This window comes from Uloborus diversus, chromosome 1, assembly GCF_026930045.1.
Source record: "Uloborus diversus isolate 005 chromosome 1, Udiv.v.3.1, whole genome shotgun sequence".
NCBI lineage: Eukaryota > Metazoa > Arthropoda > Arachnida > Araneae > Uloboridae > Uloborus > Uloborus diversus.
In genome coordinates this window covers 110388327-110405851 of record NC_072731.1, presented here as the reverse complement: position 1 = coordinate 110405851, position 17525 = coordinate 110388327, and positions in this window count along the sequence as shown.

Below are 17525 nucleotides of genomic sequence, written 5' to 3'. Positions count from 1 at the left end.
GTGTGTGTATGTGTGCGTGTGTGTGTGTGGTTGCGTATGTATGCGCGTGTGTGTAGGACATGGATGCAACCTGGAGACGGCTTTCGCTAGAGGAGCAGCATCAAAAAAAAAAAAAAAATCAACACCTCTTGGAGCGATTGGCGTTAAAATTGAACCAAAGCCTGTTTACATATGGATTCATTTTTATTCCAAATTTCATCCAGAACGTAGCATTACTTCTTGAGATATGGCACTCAAAATGAAAAAAAAGGAACGTTCGATTGCGCCACCCCCTTTTCAGTTGCTGACGCCAAAATAGAATCATTTCCTATATCCTCTAAGGACTACTTGTCGACAAATTTTTGTTTGATTTCGTTCAGTATTTGTTTAGATACAGCAGTCACAATCGATGACAAAAAACATTCTATGGCTCAACCCCCGTTTGAGCTATTGACACCAAAATTGAATCAGGACCTGTATCTGTTAGGGGAAACATATGAACCAAATTTTATTTGATTGCGCCAGTTACTTTCTGGGGAATAGCAGTCACGCAAAACTCAAAAAACGTCCCATTGCTCCACTCCCCTTGGGGGAATTCGCGCCAAAAAGCAATGTGCACAAGTTCACATAGGGGCACATACGTGTACTAAATTTCGTTCGATTTCATGCGGTCCACAAAAACTGGTCACACACAGACGTGACACACACGGACACACACCAGACAGACATTTTCCAAAAATGGTCGAAATGGGTTCAGCTCACCTCAAAACGTTCGAATCTGTCAAAATTCGAAATTCGAAAATTTGCACGAATCCAATACTTTCTTCTATATCTATATATATAAAAATGGATGTATGTTTGTGGGTGTGTGGGTATGTGTGTATGTTCCTTATACAAATCCATAGTTTTCTTCGGATTTCTTCCAAATTTGGAACAAAGGTAAATTGTTGCTCAGGAATTCATATAGGCGGGTTTTTGGAAATTTAAAAAGATCCAAAGAGGTCTAATTCATATTTTGAGTCATAAAATTGCTCTTTTCTGCACGAAATAATTTTTGTATAGTTGTGAATTTAGTCTAAACGAAAAGCCCGTAAAAAACTGCCCTAGATGAAGTTTCTTCAAAGACTGACTTTAATCGTTAAATTTGCTAACCTTGGTTCAAAGCAAATGAAAATGGTTAGCAACATATAACCACCAGGAGATATTTTAAATGCAATCAACACGAAAAGTATCCTCTACCATGGCCGTTAATGTCGATTAGCGACAAGCGTAAAGCATGTTTGGAAAGAAAGCCGAACGAAAAAGAAATCCTGTTTTTCAGTAGTTCTTAAATTGCACCCGGAAAAGACATAGGGATGCATTGAAATACCGTCGGTTCTTCATTAATTTGCTTGCGCATTTTGCTAATAAGTTTTCAAGTAATAATACCGTAACAATAAACGAAATTTTGATCTGTATTTTCTACATAAACAGCACGGAAAATACCAAAATGAGATAGGTAGTAAAAATGCATTCATTATCGAAGTGCAATCTTCAACAGTTTTAGCATTAGAATACTAAACTTATATTAAAACAACATTCTTACAACGGAAAATTAATTTAATATTGTATTATCCTTAAACAAATCAATACGTACATGTTATTTATACTATTCCATGATTTACCGAATTCGGTTCACTTAACTTTAACAGAAATCGCTCCAGGTTATCAAAGATCAGGGGTAAAAATACTAATATGGCTAATGAATTACAAAATGATCAATTTTGTGCATAGTAGCGTACATTGAATTTATCTTTCAAAGGGGGGGGGGGATAGTCATGGAGTTCATTACATATACATAAACTACCATACTAGGATTGCTAATGTGTGGTAAAATAAAAGGTTGTGCACCTTTAGATCCGCAAATCCACACGAAAATTTAATACGGCGGAATTCATATAATTTTTGGAAGGGTAAAAGTTTAAAGTTTAAAAAAAGCAAAGAAATATTAATTTAAATTTAAACTTTTAAAATGTATAAAATGTATCCATATTTTATGTAAACAAATTTCTTGATCGTTTAAAATTTTATATTACTTAAAGCTCGAAGCAATAGTACAAATGATGGAGCATCTTCGCTAACTAGCAATAATTTTAAACCAGTTAGCGGGTATGAGGCAACTTTGGACACGAACAGATTGCTACTGAAAAGGGAATGATGAAATATTACGCCATATTATAAAGTTTTTTTCTTTTTAGTCTTCATCGTGAAATTAGTTTAGCAAAGCTCCTTTCCCGGTTACAATACTTTCAGTTCGATAACTTTTATTGTAAACAATCGAAAAATATTGGAAGTTTGTAACTACCACTATGTAATTCAACTGTCATTTAAAAAATGCTGTAAGATAAAAATGGTTACGTATTAGTGTAATAGAAGCAACTCTGTTCACAGTGGAGGAATAAGATGAAGCAATTTGTATCTCACGTATAACCACTAATCGCAATGCATCATTCTTTAAACATCAAGAAATTAAAATCTCCAGTGTGACTTAAGTTCTGTATCACGATCAATAAGTCAGAAGGGCAGGCGATTAAATACTTTAAATGCATGTGAAATTTATTTATTTCTTATATAGATAGCTTTATGTTGCATGATTAAGGTTGTTTTCACTCAAAAATGTATTTCATTTCGCTGCTGGAAGTTGAAGACTAAGAATTGTATTTAGGAGCAAGATTTGAGTTAAATTTACGAATTGGAAAATTTTGAATAATTTATCTTTTCAGTGTTTGGATAACCTTTCTAAACGTGGAAATACATTTCTTCGTTTTGAAGCTGCGGATTAGGGGGACAGAATTGTGCAACAAACTTTCGTAAAACATAAAGAAAATAATTGTCTATTATAGTTGTAAGTAGAAACAAGACGGTGTTTTTTCTTTCTTTTAACTTCATGGCTTGCAAATAATTTAAAGTAAAAAAATGACGCAGATAGTGACCAAAATGTGCACGCCTATTTCGTTTTCTATAAGGCAGTTCAATTGACGGGTTTTACATAGTTCGTTCCATAAGTTCGCGTCCACGTACTCAATTTTTAATGTTTTATGTGACTTAAAATAATAACTGTAAATATCTATGGGGCAACTACTCATCAGTGGAACCATTCCTATCACTCATGACGACTGTGCCACTGCAAATTAAAATTTCGATATTCTCAAAGGAATACTCTAGAGCAGCAAACTTAAATAAGTGCTCTTACTACCTGCATCAGTTTGAGTTATCATGTACAAAATTTAAGGCAAAAGTGTGAGGTTTTAAAAATTTGAAATAAAATTTTAATCTAGACAAATTTTAAATCGTTGCAAGACACCAATATTAATGTCTAACTGTCATTTTTACCTACGAAAATAGAAATTTGACATAAATATAAGGAAGTAAAATTTGGCTGACGTACGTCTTTTTATGCAACTTCCACTTATCTAATTTTACTCCATGACATGCCACTAAATCGCCATGGAAAGGGCAAATAGACACATTTTGTGAAGTTATTTATACTAATTGAACGTTTTCTACGGAATGTACTTGCATGCATGAACACTTACAAAAACTTATAAAAGGAATTTACCTTACACGTGAAACCTTGAAAGTAAAAACACCGCCAGAAAATCCGTAAAAAGTAATGTTAACGGCTATCAATAACAATCACTGAATTAATTATTTTCTGTACAGTGGACTATGTGTTTAGCTTTTGGGCCATTGAGGATGATTTTCATATCTGAAAATATTGTAACGGTGTCATGTTTTGCATATATTTGATGCAACTGATAAAAGCCATTGAATTTTACTCACGGCTCTTTCTAGGAAGACATTAAATGATTTTTTTTCCAGAATAAAATATATGAAGAGTACTATAGCATGCTTTAATTGCTTTGGGTAAACAAAATCTTCAAAGGCAGCACTACGGTTTTCGTATTCGAAGCATCACGTAAAAGGTTTTCCCGCAAGATGTGCAAAAGACAATCATTTGTCTTTGCATTGACATTGGATGTACCGCCCGTCTGATTCAACCGCAGATAATGTGCCAGTAGACACGACAGAACCCCGATAATATGTCTCATGCTTTTTACTTGATGCTACTTTTTCTGCGAATGCTCGACTTCCTGTGCTATTTACAGTCTTTTGAAGATTTGAGCCTAGAGAGTGGTGTGAATGCAGTTTTTTCTAACATTTAGATAGAATTCCTCTATTTAATTATCTAAAAGATATGTTGCATTGAGAAGCACCCGGGCAACGCCGGGTAGTAAGCTAGTATTAGATATAGAAGAAAGTACAAAAACACAACTATTCTCATCTTTCTTTTCGTCACGGGGAAGAAAATATGCGAATACGTATTTTTAGTGGAATTCTTACTGTTCCTAGAAAAATACTATGCTCCGTAGAAATATCTCTATTTACATAAACATCCTTCATGGATTTTGAAAATCTATTAGCATTCAATAAATTTGTGGCTAATGCGGAAACTAAATTTGGAAAAATAAGGCTGAATATTTGCTTTTCACCGCATTCTTGTTTTTTAAGAAATAAAAAAAAAATCACTTTCGCAGTATCTCCCCCCCCTCCCCAATGAAATGTATCAAGTTAATAAAGATGTATAAATATACGTTTTTCAATTCAAAATAAACATTTACTCAAGAAAATTATCTTCACCTATAAATTTTACCGGATTATGAAATTGTCGCATTTGAATGAAACAAATCTTTGAGTTCAGAGAAAACGTCCCTGAAATTTAATGAAAACACTTATCTAATTATATTTCATTTGTTTATACGGGACTTCAATTTTACCTTCTCTTCAACTAGCTGCAGAAAACTTAATAGGTATTCCAGCTTTATGTTTGTTCTTATTCAGGAAATGGATTTTTTTATGGTATGTTAACTCTTTCATCATATTTTTAAAATAAAATCTTTTTTCTTGATAGATGTTAAAATAAAATCGTTTTCAAAGAAAGAAGCATCTGTTTATTTATGTATTCATTAACTTGTGCATTTATACATTAACTTATGTATTATTATACAGCTGCATTAACCGGTGTTGCACGGTCTACCTCGAAAACAAAAGTTATGTCAAATGACGCGTGTTCAACAATCAGGCTTCAGAAAGAGAAGAAAAATGCTGTAAAATTTCCCATCAAAATAATCATTCTTAAAGAAGAAAAAACTGCAAATCGAAAATTCTCAAATAAATTAAACGCAACCCTCCATAAAGACAACTGAAATCCTAAAAGAAGAAAGAAGATTAATCGCCAAATAATAATCAAAATCGGAAATTTTTACCTCAAAACAAAAACAAAACTTTATGAAGTCACAGCAGAGAAAAAAAAAAGTGGCAAACCTTCTGAACGCCAATTTAAAAATGAGATCGTGCAAACGATAATTTTCCATTAGGCTTAAAAGTGCTTTTTGATTTCTCCTGACGATTTTAGAGCTTTTTTTTTTTTTGGAAATTCGAAGGAAGTGAATGAACTTTATGGGTATTTTTCGCGGGCTTTCGAATGGTGTAAAAATTGAACTGATCGGATAATTATTTCGGGTAGAAAGAGCCATTTTCGGGTCCTAAAATTAAAATTTGAACCGTTCGGTTCTTTTTTGGAGTTCGAACCTCCCCCCCCCCCCCCACGTTCCTTCTCAGCTGCCCAAGTACCTCCCTGCAAAATTTGGTCACAATCCGACGTAAACTGTGGATTTGCATATGAAACATATAAACATACACATAATATGTTCTTTGTTTCATTTGTATAGATTAGAAACAGAGCCGGCCTTAAGCCGATTAGAGCAAAAAAGCTCAATAGGGCCCTGCGCCAGCAGGGGCCCCGCTCTAAAAGAATTTTTTTTGTTCTTAAAAATAAAGAAGAAAATAAAGGAAATAAAATGTTCAAATGAACTTAACTAATAGTAATCATAATATGCGAAATTGATATTTAATTTGTGGATATGGAACTACTTTCAGTGCGATTAAGGGAGTAGGGGAGTTTCCTGAGTCTTTTAGCATCCCTATTAAAGTTATCAAATATATGTTCAAAACTGCTAGTCTCAAATAAATTTGCAGAGCAAAAAATAAAACATGTAGCCAGTTTGACATTTTTAAATCCATAGCTAAAGCCTTATCCGCTGTACCCTTTAACTTCCAGTCAAGAGAAAGGAACTAGGTAGTGGCGAACGAAAGTACAAATTTTTAATGATTATCAGCAATTAATACGGTCCGCAATAACATAAGGGTCAAGGGCCCCTGTCCCAGGATCTTAGTATCATATGGAAAATTTACCCGAGACTCCAAAATTTCAGGAATTTCCAAAGCTATCTTTTTAATCTAATTCATTTATGTATTTACTTTTATTATATTTTTAATTTCTTTATTTGTGCTGATAAAAAATCTTAAAAACTCAGCAGCAATGACAATTTCTTTAATACACAATTAACACTAAAATAGGTGCAATTCTGAAAAATAAATAAAAAAATGATAAACTTTAAATACTGCGTGCTTAATAACGTAAAACATCTACATAACAAATTTAAAAAAAAGGAAATTGCCATCCATATTCTAACGTTTATACACATAGCCTGGAATTTGGTTTTTATATCTTCAAGGCCAAAAAACTTCTTAGGGCAGCCACCAAACTCTGACATATCTCATAACGTGACTGAAGATACGTTTTTAAGACTTCAACTTCAAAAAATTCAGTAGAAGGCTACTCAAAAACGCCCATCCTTAACTCAATTTTATCACAAAAAACTGACTAAAATTATTGGATAAAAATGACAAATGTCCATTTGTACATTTTGCACTGAGGAAGGAGGCTATTGCCTCCGAAACATGTCTGCGTTTTTATAAACTTCTTATCTTTTCTGTGCTTTTAAACGTTGTTTCATTTTTATCCAATTTACCTGCTCAGAGCTATCGCTTTTCAATGACTAAAATTATATTCAGTTTTCAATTTTAAAGGATTTCCAAGGAAATAAAATTCATAATTTCACGAACCTCCTCCCCTTCTTCTCCTCTAACGACGTTTCCAAAAAATAGCCTAAAACAGAGTTTTTAACATTTAAATTTCGAAATATTTCATTTGGAAGGTCACTGAAACCTTTTTCCTAACGACCCCTTTCTTTGCCATCAGCACAATAGCTTAAAACTTCCCTTTTAGAAAATGCTGCCACGAGAAAACCCTCGAATCCTTCCTTCCCATAGATAGCACAAAATTGATTTCAGCTTCGAAAAAATTCCGGGAGGAATCGCCTCCCTTTTCCTCTATCGTTACTAGAGACGTACCGAGTAGCACTTTGGCCGAGTAGCCGAGTACCGAGTACTCGGCCTTTCACTACTCGGCCGAGTACCGAGTTACCGAGTACTCGGCCTTTCACCACTCGGCCGAGTTACCAAGTACCAATTATGTTTTAAGAACCACCGACACACAAGTGATGAATTTTGAACTTATTGGAATAGTAGTATAGACCTCCTGGTCCATATAATAGTTTTTAAAACTAAATTCCTGCTGAAATTTAATTACGCATTACATAAAGAATTTTGTTTGTGTCAAAAATTTTACAAAAAAATTATTTTTAAAATTAAAAATAAATAAATAAAAGGTATGATTAATCAAGTTGGAATTAAAACAAATAACAATAAAATCCCTCTAATGCGGACACTAACAGGACAATTTTTTTTGTCCGCAATAGAGAGGTGTCCGCAGGACAGGGGTTTAATAATGTTATTTTCATTGGAACTGGGGAATTAAAAATTGTCCGCATAAGAGGGGTGTCCGCCTTTGAAGGGTGTCTGTTAGGAGGGGTTTCACTGTATACCAATCATAGTTCTAGTCCGCCAAACATAAATAATTCTTAAAAGCAGATAAAACAAATGTGCAGAAACACTGCAGACACGTGTTTCTGCCCCCTCCCTTCCCGTTACAAGGAACGTCTTTTTCAGTGCATAACATGTGAGTTAAAGAATGTAAAGACATTTGACAAAAAAAATCTGACTTTTGTCGGATGCCTTTAAATCCACGAGCTCCTATTTTGTGCATTGAAAAAGGAATTCCTTGTAACGCCAAAACACATGTCTGCAGTGTTCATGCACTGTGCTTTTAACGTTTTGTTTCATTTTATTTTTTAAGCAAAGGAATTTTTATATTTTTTATAACTAATTTTTGTTTGTAGCAAAAATCCATTTTTAATATAAAAATTCCATATTTTCTATACTTACCTTTTTTGCATAATTTCTAATAAAAAGTTTTATTTACTTTGGGGACATTAAAATCAAGATTTATTCTATTGAAGCATTACAAACTGCATTACTCTCAAAATTTAAATTTGACTTACAAATTTTAATTGTAAATGATTGCAGAATATAATGCTTGCTCTTTTTTTTTTTAGACATTTTAGTATCTGTCTTGGACAATATTCAATTTTTTGCAACTACTCGGTATTGGCCGAGTTTCTGATCAGAATTTGGCCGAGTACCGAGTACTCGGCAAATTGGCAGAGTAGGCCGAGTACCGAGTAGTTACCAAGTACTCGGTACGTCTCTAATCGTTACCAAACCGGACCTAAAATCGAGTTTTAACACTTCAATATCGAAAAATTTTCGAACAGTCACTGAATCCCCTAGCGTCACTTCTGATAGTTTAAAATTGCGCCTTAAAGCCCTCAGTTTTGAAAGTTTCCCGCAGGAGATCACCGAATTCCTTTCTTCTCCATTTTGATCAAACATCGTCTAATTCGGACAAAAAGTTTTGGAAAAAAAAGGAGTTCCCAATTCCTTATTGTTACCAAAATTAATCTAAATTTATCTTAAGTTTTAAAAATAATTCGGGAGGCAGCGAAACTCCGTCTCTCCCCCCTTTCCTTTCACAAAATTGTTTTGCATAAAAGTGTCCAAATTTACGGTTTTAGCCGTCAGTTTTGAAGATTCTCCGTGGACCGTGGGTGGTTTATCTGACCTCCTAACGTCCCTCCCCCCCCCTCCCCAAAAAAGAATCTCATCTTCAATTTCGAAAAATTTCCAAGAAGAGAGCTTCCCGTTCCCTGCAATTCCGTTCCACTTCTGACATCCCAAAAGACGTCTGGTTTTTTGCATGTAGTCTAAAATTGCTTTTTTAGAACTGATAAATTTTGGTGCATCTTTCTTTTCCGTCTAAGCTATAAATTTCGCATATAGGCGGCTCGTACGGTGGGGGGGGGGGGGGGCAACCGCCAGCTCACTTCAACGGTGCAGGTGCTTGTCCCCTCACTTTTCAAATTCGTACTATAATGATCGATAGAAAAATGATTTTTTACTGGGTGGGTTGATTTTTTCCACGAAAATAAAAACTAAAAATTCTAACTTAATGGACTTTTCTCATGTTATTTCACGAAAATCGAACTTTGAATTGGAAGAGGGAAGTCTACGGTGGCCATTTGGACAAGTTTTGGAGGCCATATTCCATATCTTTTGGAGGTCTTTCAGTAATGTTAGAACCCTAAAATATTGCCCAATTTTACGAAAACAAAAACGAAGAAAAAATCAGCATCAGGGGGGCCGCGCCGTTCCCTAACCCCCACACTTATTTTGACCCCCTAATTTTCTCGTGCACTAACCGCATGTGGTTGGGCATAAAAATTCTCAGAGCTACTTTACGTTCTTAAAATTGTCACTTATTTTTGTGGCCATTCATTCATTCATTCATTTCTTAAGAAAAGAAGTAAAAATCAAACGTGATGTAGAAATTTGAAGGAAGACGGATAATTTCGACAGTTTCGAATCCTTGTCCGAATCAGAAAAATTGGTCGGCACTTCTCGAATTTGTACAACCGTAGCCTACGGTACAACCATTCTGTAAAGGGTCCCGCCAGATTTCTCTAATCGGGCCCCGCGTGTGTTAAGGCCGGCTCTGATTAGAAAGTCGCCCGTCAAGGTATGACGCCGGGTGAAAATTACCTCTACATTTGAACGAAGCCATTGCCTGTTTGGTGACATTTTCATAGTTGAAATTGTAACCCTAACTTCCAGTGGATTAACCCTAAACTCCATTCATTATTGACCATTTTACCGTTTCTTTATTCTCCTGAAATGACAGTCCAGTAAAATAGTTAAGTTACCGGGTCGAATTCAGCCTTGTCACAATAAAGCCTTTCCCTGCATGTTAATCATTTCCAAAACATATTATCAAATTATCACGCCGTGGCGCGAGTCTCATTGTTGAAACACGCGGGTTACTCGATCATCGGCTATTATATATATGAGGGTGTATTCACTTATCTATTCATTATCATCTACTTATCTTCATATCCATTCATCTATCCATTTATTTATCTATATTTTTTTTCTATTATAAAAATTATTAATTTACATTATTATTATAATTATTTTATATTATTAATATTATTATTATTAATACTATTACTACTACTACTAATAATAATAATAATAACAGTAATAATAATAATTTAATTATTTATTATTATTATTATCATTATTATTTTATATAAAGTATTATTACTTCCTTTTACAAAAAAAAAGTATTGTATTCACGAAAAAATTTCACCCAAAAATCGGCCTTAATTTCCATTTTGCTCACCCCCAAATGAATGTTGAGTTTTTTTTTCAATCCGATCACACGTGGATATGTCCTAGGAACGTAGATACCCGAAATATCCATTTTGACGATCCCCGAGTTAGTTACAACGTGTTCTCTCGTGACGTCTGTATGTATGTGCGTATGTATGTCGCCTAACTCAAGAACGGAATGTCCTAGAAAGTTGAAAATTGGTACGTAGACTCCTAGTGCGGTCTAGTTGTGCACCTTTCTTTTTGGTTGCATTCGTATGCTCCAAAGGGGTTTTTTGTCCCTTTTTGGGGGGAAATTATTGTTAATTTCGATGTAAACACAAGTTGTGTTATAATTTGGCGGACACTTGGCGATATATCGCCAGTCTTTTGGTCGTCAAGTTTTGTCGCGACAAGTTTGGCGGTTTTTTTTTTTTAACCTGGTTTCAATTTGTCACTGGTGTGATATTTAGAGAGTAAACTATTGAATCATATTAAAACTGCCAATAATGAGAAAATGACATTAAATTGGAGTAAAAGGAAATCATGTGATGCACACATCAGCTCGTTTTTATTGTTATTATTATTATTAAAGTCTCAGAATGAACCTTCAAAAAATTCTTCATTCCAAACATTTGTTTCAAAAAATAAATCGTTGCAGTTCATTCATATGTATGAAAAATAAAAAAAATCAAATATAATGAATTCGTATACTAAATCAAACCGTCAAATCTTTGAGTCAATGTTGTCTACGAAGATATTACTTTTACTTTTCACTCATAACTTATTTTATTAGTTTTACATTAAAAAGTTCAAAACATACCTAGACTCTCAAATGTTTGTTCTATTTTTTTTTTTTTTTTGAAAAAGTTCAACTTTCCGTTTAAGAATATTTGAAAGTTTACTAGAAATGTTAATACGCACGTATAAAAGTTAAGAATGGATTGGTAATTATAGGATGGAGCAGTGAAACTTACACATTTCAATACGCAGTAAACACTCATTTTACGATTCAAAAGTTTTCGTGTTTCTTTTTTACAATGTAGATACATATTTAAAGTTTTGTTTTACATAGTTTTGAATCACATCAGGTATAGGTGATACTAAAAAAGAAAAAAAAAGCACACACACATTCTGATTCATTCCGTCTACATACATGATTTCGAATCTATTCCGGGTATTATTATATTTCTGTGGTAAAACTTACTTCTGACTTTTGTTTTTAAAAAGTTTAATTTTAATGAGATGTGAAATATTTTCTAGAATTCTAGAACGCGTTACTTCTGTGAGCACATTTACTCATTTGTAATATCCTGTTTAGTTTATAAAATTAAGCATTTTTCAAACTGCTTACTAAACTTGTAATTTCAAAGATGGGTTCCAAAAATATGTATATATTTAATTAAGCACTTTTTTTTTGTTAAGAACTTCTTAACAGAACTAAAATCATTTTCTCACAGTTTATATCACTCAGTCCCTGTTACGATGAGATTTTTGTTTTTTCTCTATTTCTCAAATCCTAAAAATAGACCAAGTAAATCAAGTATATCCTTAGTTATAAGGATACTTTTTAAAATTAACTAACTTAATAAAAATTATGTTTCAACAGAAATAATTTAAAAGTCTCTGTCGGGGAGCTATTGAAACTGCGAAGTTAAATTCTTCAGAAATAAAACTACTTTCTTTTTTTTTTTTTTTTTGTATTGCAGAACATTTCACGTACTAAAAGAGTCATTAAACCAACGATAGCTTAACCAATTAGATTTTTTCATTTCCAAGGGTTTTTAAACGAAAACGAGCACTTTAAAAACTCTTTTCCGTTTTTGTGCTAGCATCTAAATTAAATAAAAACTGCGGAATAGGTTGTGCCGCGTAAAGCAATTTCCCTAAGTCAGTTTTTCTCAGGCCTTTGCTCAAAATGCCCTATTCAATTCTTTTCTAGTCGAAAGGCAGTAATTCCATCCAACTCAATTAAAGGAACACTTATTTAAAAAAGGAAAAAAAGAATGCATGTTTTGAATTATACATTCAACTCAAGTCGACTTCGTGAATGTGTTAGTAAGAAAGGTTGACGGTTTTATTATTGTTCTAATGATTTGTAGTTTAGGTTTCGTACATAAAAACATATACAGGTAGTTATCAAAAAAATGGAAACACCTGTGAATAAAAATGACATTTTTGAATTGCTTCGTACGTAATAAAGAATGAATTGAGATATCTGTTTTTTTTTATAGACAGCAATGTATATATTCTGTACTATATGGTGGCCCTATTGAAATTCTGGAAGACTTGGGTGTTTTTCAAGCGCATGAAAGGTCGGACCTCTCAAATTTTAAAAGAGGCCAAATTGTTGAAGCACGTCTAGCTGGAGCAAGTGTAACTGAAACATCTCAACTTTTTTGGTGTTTCTAGAGAAAAGGTATCTAATGTCATGAGTGCATACACACCAGCGCGATAGGACAAGCTCGCAAAGCAAAATAATGGACGGAAAGAAGAAACGTAGTGAAAGAAACCGATGGATATTCAAGCGAATTGTAATGTCTAAAAAGCGAGCAATAGCAGCAAAAGTGATCAGAAAACTCAATCACCATCTGGATTCACCAGTATAAGTGATTTTTTTAAACCCTTTTTAGCCCAAAAGATCCTTTTTTTTAACAAAACATTTACGACAGAGTAGCGTTTCCTAACACACTTGTCACAAAGTATTTCCATTTTTTTTAAAAACTACCTGTAAATTTATGCAAGTATCTTTATATATATGTCATCGTTAAAGTATATAATGCAGTTATTTTTTAGAATAGCTAATTATTCCATGAAATGACTGATCGTGTCCGTTCAAGTGTGTAATATGTTATTAATTTGACACTTTAACTAGTTATTCTATGAAATAACTAAGTATTCCATAAATTAACTAATGAGAGACAGTTAAAGTGTAAAATAAACATTTTATCTAAAATGAAATAATTATAGGTATTCTATAAATATACTAACGATAGACAATTAAAATGAAAAAGAAGCAATTGATCTAATTTATGCAGCGTATAAGTGGTATTTATGGAAACGTACCATAAAATCATTTGTTACAATAAGGATTACTAAAATGACACTTGGAATTACAAAGAACATTATTTCTAAAACAAAAACATTTTTTGTTGACTCATTGGGTTTTACTACGCGTTATTCTTTGAAATAACTAGGTATTCTATAAATAACGGATTTCATTCTTTAACGGTAATATATATATATATATATATATATATATATATATATATATATATATATATATATATATATATATATATATATATATATATATATATATATTCAGGGTGGTCCTTATTTATATAGGATTTTTTTTTTTTTTTTTTCAGAATTCAACAAGTGACGCCCCCTAGTTTTGTGACACTATAATAAAAAGTAATCTGTGCAAAATTTGAACTCGATCGGTCAATAATAACATGTGCACCTAGTACGCCCCCATAAATCTTCGAGTTTTTACTTCAGACCAAGTATATCGTTTCTCTTTGGTTTGCAAAATATTTTTACCGTGAGGTAGAACTAAAATTAATGTTTTTAATGATTTCATATCATCTAAAAATTTTACATTGAATAAGAATGACATAGTGCTTCAGAAACTTTACCTAAATCGTATGCTTTTCTCAATGTCTCTCAGTCGTGTGCATTTTTTTCCGATAGTCTTGGACTGTTTGTAAAATAAATTGCTTTTGTGACTCATATTTGGTAAATTGATTGTGAAATTCTTCGATTAATTGTGCTCCACTTTCAGTTGTTCCGTTGTGTCATTCACAACTTTCAGCATTTTAACGACATCTTTTTCCTAAATAGCTTCCTTCATTTTGCCATGAACCAGGATCAAATAGGAAAACATCTTTTGGTGTTTGTAAATTATCAAACAGTTTTATTGACTTGTAATTGATTCTGTAAAGAGGAAGATCTTTACTAAGAAAGTATTCCAAATCATCTTACTGTTATCTGAATTTTTTTATACAGTCATCAGACACGTCTTCCAGCAAGCATTTTTTGGAGTAGTCTTTTTCTATCTTCAAAGTTAATTCCTTCATCCAATGTGAACAAAGCTGCTAGTTCATCCCCTAAATACCATAAGTGATATATGAATTTTCCAGTCACTGCTTCTGCTGTATGTTTGTCATCATTTTGTATGCTGCTAGTTTTTTTTTTTTGACAAATTCTATTGTTTAAAGGAGCCTAGATTGGGTTGCTGCGAAAAACCATATCTTCATACAGAATTTAACTGCAAAACAGCGCTGTAAAGCAGCATTTACGGGCTTTCTCTTCATATAAGGTCAATTTAAATTGTTTCCTAAATACATAACTTTGCAAACAATAAATTCCATCTGCTACCCATCTGGCTCAAGGATAAGCTTCAGGTTGCCGAAAACATATTCCTGTAGGAAGGACTTCACCAGGAAATATTATTACAGGTTATGAGATTTCTCTGTAATATTTCTCAATTTCGCATTTTACGAACAATAATATGTAATCAACTTCGTCTTTTAGAATTTAAGCGGTATATGTACTTGATTGAAATGTTATAAGTTCCGAATGATGGAGATATGTCTACAAAATTTTGAAGCTCTTAAATAATGGAATATCTGGTCTAGAACTAAGAAAGGCGAGAACTTCTTTTAATTCAAATGTAATATATCACCGTTCAGTTTTTGCTCTAAAAAATTGCATACACAATTTAAACGGTCGGTATTGCAAGCAATTGTACCAAACCATGGATATCTGCGATCGGCCTGCCCTGTCCCTTATACCGGCTGTCCAAACGCGAGCGAAAACAAAATAAATCGCGTACAAGGCAAAAGTTATCGCTCTTGCCGCTCGCGGCGCCAACCGCGGATAGCCATGATCAAACACTACAGCTTGAACCATAGACTAATAATAAGAGTAGACCGAGCTTTCCCAGACTTGCTGATGAAAAAATTGGTTCATGGATATATCATGCGACTGGTGGGAGGCTTGGCGAAAACTTTGGCAGCATGGTTGCTAGATGGCAACATTATCTATAGTTTGGCACTCGACATGTATTTTAAGACGTAATGTGTTTTCATTATAATTTTTTTCCAGGTTCAGAGATTGAACTGTTTTTCTTTTAGTTATGCATTATTTTGACATTAGTAATTAGTTTTTGATCACAGTTTTTAGTAACTTTTATTTCATTTGGAACTGCTACGTCAGCGTTAGCGTGAACGTAACGGCGTAAACATTTTGCGTTAACGCAAAAATGTACTAATCGGTATCTTCAATTGAAATTGTAGGTAAAACTCTTACCGTTTGCCGATTCTTTTTGGGCGCTTGCGTCTTTAATTGCTTAGAGAGTTATTGAAATTGACCAAAGAAAATGCACAGTACTATCTAAACGAAAAACTCACTATATCAACAAAATATTTACAACTTAGAATAACAAATCGAACTCCATAAACGATCATTCTTCCGTGTTCCATCATTTCTATTTATTTCATTTCTCGCGGGCGTTGATCGTCTGCTCCGATCAACGCCCGCTGTTGCTAGGATATCCACCAGTCACATGGTTTGGTTTATGAGCAGCAAAAAGGTTGCCATAGCTCGGTCTATTCTTATTATTAGTCTATGGCTTGAACAGTTAGCAATAAAGAGCAATCATCTAAGATATCATATACCACTGTTTTACACACAAGAATAGATTTTATCAGCGTTTTGTAAGTTATAACTGATTAAAATTATTCCCGTGTGTATAGAAAATATCTGCAATCTAGTATAGAAAATATCTGCAAGTTTCGCAAACATGTAATCATGGAAATTCATTAAACACTATTAATTTTTTTTTCATTTCGAAAACTATTTTATTTTCATCGGAAAATAATTTCCTCCGCACTTTTAGGGACATGTGTATGTCCTACTTAGCAACAGTTCTTGTCTTTCACTTTGATTTCGCCGATTGATTACTCGCCTACAATATTCCTTTACCTTACTTTAATTTTCAGATGATTCCATTGAGTTTTCATTCAATTTACATAACTCTTTAATTTGAAATGAAAGCAGTCTGTTTATTGCCCATTTCCTAGAAATTTGATAGTAGCTAAGGGGCAGAAGATTCATTACTTTTCAACTTTTCTGTGTTTTTACATTGTGTGCTTCATTAAGTTTGACACGTTCGTGTCAGGGAGAGAGAGGGAGAGTTGAGAGACGAACGGGAAGCAGAAATCACGAATTTTGCCTTTTCAGATTATCATCTATCAAACATTGCTTCCTTTTATCGTTATAGATCAAAAATAGCGCTTTAAACTTTATTATGCTCAAATTTTACAAAAGTTCCTTACAATTCAAATTTCAAAACAAATCAGGATATTTTCAGAATCAGGACAAGCTTCTAAAAATAATAAGACATGAAAATGAACGTAAATACATCAACCAAAAATAAAAAAGTTAGTATAAAGAAATAAATGACCATTTTTAAAAAGAAATAAAAAGTAATTAAACTTGAATTCCCCTCAGAAAAATTAAAAAATTACATTTTTTTTCGGTATTAACATTTAGATACGAATCGGGAAACATTTTTGGGTAAAATAAAAATATGCACAAATAGTTTTACCTCCGCTTCGAAGGTATAGTAATTGAATAAATATAGCAAAGAGAGCAAATAAAGAATACAATTTAAAAAAATCTTAAAAGGATAACGATCATCAAAACACTATTAGAAAATAACGTTTTGAAAAGGTAAAATGATTCTGTTTTTATTTGCGTGAAATGCGCATTAATACTTCCTAAACTATGCTCGAACATAATAGCTACAAATAACATTTAAAGTAAATAAATCACAAAAAAAAAATCGAAAAGATTCATTGTTTGCAAAAATAAAAACAATAAGGTGCAAAAAGGTTTATAGTATGCAAAAAAAAAAAAAAAAATAAATCCGAAGGTACTAAAATCTGCAAGATACGAAAAGAGTTATCATTCAAATAAATAAATAA